At 35.6% G+C, this 2,777-nt stretch overlaps 1 pseudogene; it reads right to left on the reverse strand.

Annotated features, from left to right (window-relative positions):
• Window positions 1–670: 670 nt before the first annotated feature.
• On the reverse strand, window positions 671–992 carry LOC132501441 (NADH dehydrogenase [ubiquinone] flavoprotein 3, mitochondrial-like; annotated as a pseudogene).
• Between the last annotated feature and the right edge of the window lie 1,785 nt (window positions 993–2,777).

Below are 2,777 nucleotides of genomic sequence, written 5' to 3' on the forward strand. Positions count from 1 at the left end.
CAATGTAAATTTAGTGCCAGGCAGTTCAGGATTCATTTACTATATCTGCTACACTAACTATGTGATCTAGAGGACATCACTAACCTTTTCATCTTAATTTTCTGACATGGAAACACACACACACACTCTTAATTGTATACCAAAATATTGTGTGAACTGAATGATTACATGCAAGTACAAGGCTCTTGGAAGTTAGATTTTCTCTCTTACCAGAAGTTTATAATAACCTGGAGGAGATGGACAATTCTACAAATAATAAAATCATTTGAATGAAAGTGGTGAGTAGGTGAGAGGTAGAAATGTTCAGAGGGGTTATGTTTAAGTCACCAACAAAATGCTTCCAGTATTGAATATTGCTGTGATGGTGTATGCCTTAAATTCTGCCCTGGCAAAAGTAGATGATTGGAGAGCAGAAATATAGTCTGGAAGTAGAATCTGCTTTAGATTACGCAAAATAATATTCAGATGGTGCCATCCTTAACCACATGGTTTTCTGCAACCATAAGCATCCATCTTGCCAGCTAGATGTCTTCATTTATTAAAGTTACATTTCTCTCTTTTAATTCCAATTCCTTTTTTCTTTTTTTTTTTTTTTGACAGTTGAGCAGATTTTATGTTTGCAGGCAAGAATGCAGAAAGACACAGGAAGTTTAATCTTTAAACTGAGCTCTCAGGGGCGAGGTGACTCTCTTCCTGAAGAGGGCTGAGGCATCCTGAACTTCGAAAGGTCTAGGTTTAGGTCTAAGAAGGTGTATGTGCTGTACTGATGATGCTTGAGATTCTTGTAGGTGGTGATGTCAAATGGCTCAGCAAGGGCAGTGACTTTTCGGTGGACTTTGCTTCTTGGGATTCGTTGGCAATATCTTTTCATTCTTTCCTGATTCTGCAGAGAGAGAAACTATAGGAGCAACTCCTCGAAACACTCCTGCTTCTAGAAACACAGTCTTCAGTACACTGGCTCAACCTTGCCCCAGCAGAATTGAGGTCGCCATGGCCGTGACTCGGGTGCGGGCCAATCCTCCTTCAAAGTCAACAAATATATGTGAATAAGATCCTCATTTTCAGTTCTTACTTTGTTCAAGCATGGATCAATAGAATTCAGTTGAACAGAGTAATTGCATTTACAGAGTATTTCTTTATGATATACATTGTATATATGTACTATATATCATATATATATATAATATTATCATTGCTTTATGATATACATAGTATATATGTATTATATATAATAAATATAATAAATACATGTGTATATAGTATTTCCCTCCCTCTCCTCAGGGTACAACCTTCTTTTTCTTTCAGTCAGGAAGGTCATGCTGCTACTGTCTATTGTTGCGTCTGGTCCAGAGCAATGACCTTCAGAATGATCTTTTCAGGACAATAGCATTTCTCAGCATTTGTTTCTCACCTGAGAAGTGGCAGCTGGCTTTATCACCCGTTCCAAGCACTTCCCTGAATAAAGAAAAAAGTTCACAGCAATTTTAGGTAGAAGCAACAAACAAGTGATTGCTAGATTCAAAAAGGCATTTTCTGAGCACTGCTGTGAATTACCATTTAATCTAAGCTTCCTCACATCCCAGGGACACACTCTCAGCCTGAAAGGGATTGTGTTCCAAGAGTACAAATACCCACTACTGCCAGACCTTACCAGCCACTTAAGCAGAGGCACTACACAGCACCAAACGTTTTCTGCTAATTTAATTTATATGAGCCGACATTTTAAGTTCCCAGATACTTCGGATACTGAATAGTTCAAGTTTCTGGAACGTCAGGACTCTTGTGCGGTCCTCAAGAAAATGTCTTCACATAGGTGTCTTGGAAGCCAGTTTATAACTATTCTCTAACAAAAGACTGTGTTGTGGGGCTTCTTTAAACCCAACATACAGAAGAATAACTGTTATTGAATTTGTATTTAAAACATAGTTATTTATACTTTCCAAAACAATTTTCTGTATTATCATGTAATCATACTTCATTAAAAGAAAACTATAAAGCAGGAAGGGCTAAAAAGCATTGTACTTAATTTAGTGAGGAGGTAAAGGATATAGATTGAGTGCCAGGATATTGGAATCAGAAAGAGCCTGAATCCCAGCTTTGTCATTTGTTGTTTCTTTCTTAAAGCTATTTATTCTAGCTTCCCCCAGTTCTTTGGTTATAAAATAGAAACCTTTTCGTAGGGTTGTTTTGAGCAGTATATATTACCCGTTAAACACACTAAATACTGCCCAGTAGGTATTAGACATTCAATAAATGTTAAATGTTATTTATAATAACAGTATTGCTTTTTAATGGAATAATGAGACACAAAGTTCAGATGATGTACCAAAAGCCAAGAGATATGATTAGTGACAAATCAGGATTTTGAAGTCACTCTCTTTCAACTCCTGGGCCAGTATCCTTAGCATTTCCTTAACATATTACAGGGTAGGATTAAGTGCAAAATAAATAGACAGTAAAAAGTCACATGTAAATACACAATATGGACAATTGTATATACCAGGTTTTCTGCCTTAGAAAACCAGTAATTGTAACCTTTTGCCTAGAGGTTACAAAAGGCAAACTTTTGAACTTTTGAACTCCCAGAAGTTGTCCACTAGATTCAAATATTTCATTATGAATACACTAATATGAATATATGAATAAAAATTATGTATTTCTATGTATATTATATTAATAAATTTGTAAGTAAATGTGTTTCAGACAAAAAGGGTAATGGAAACATTTATATATTAGAGCAGTAAGAGAAACATACTTTGTTAATAAGAATTTTGAAG

This window comes from Mesoplodon densirostris, chromosome 14 (genome assembly GCF_025265405.1).
Source record: "Mesoplodon densirostris isolate mMesDen1 chromosome 14, mMesDen1 primary haplotype, whole genome shotgun sequence".
NCBI lineage: Eukaryota > Metazoa > Chordata > Mammalia > Artiodactyla > Ziphiidae > Mesoplodon > Mesoplodon densirostris.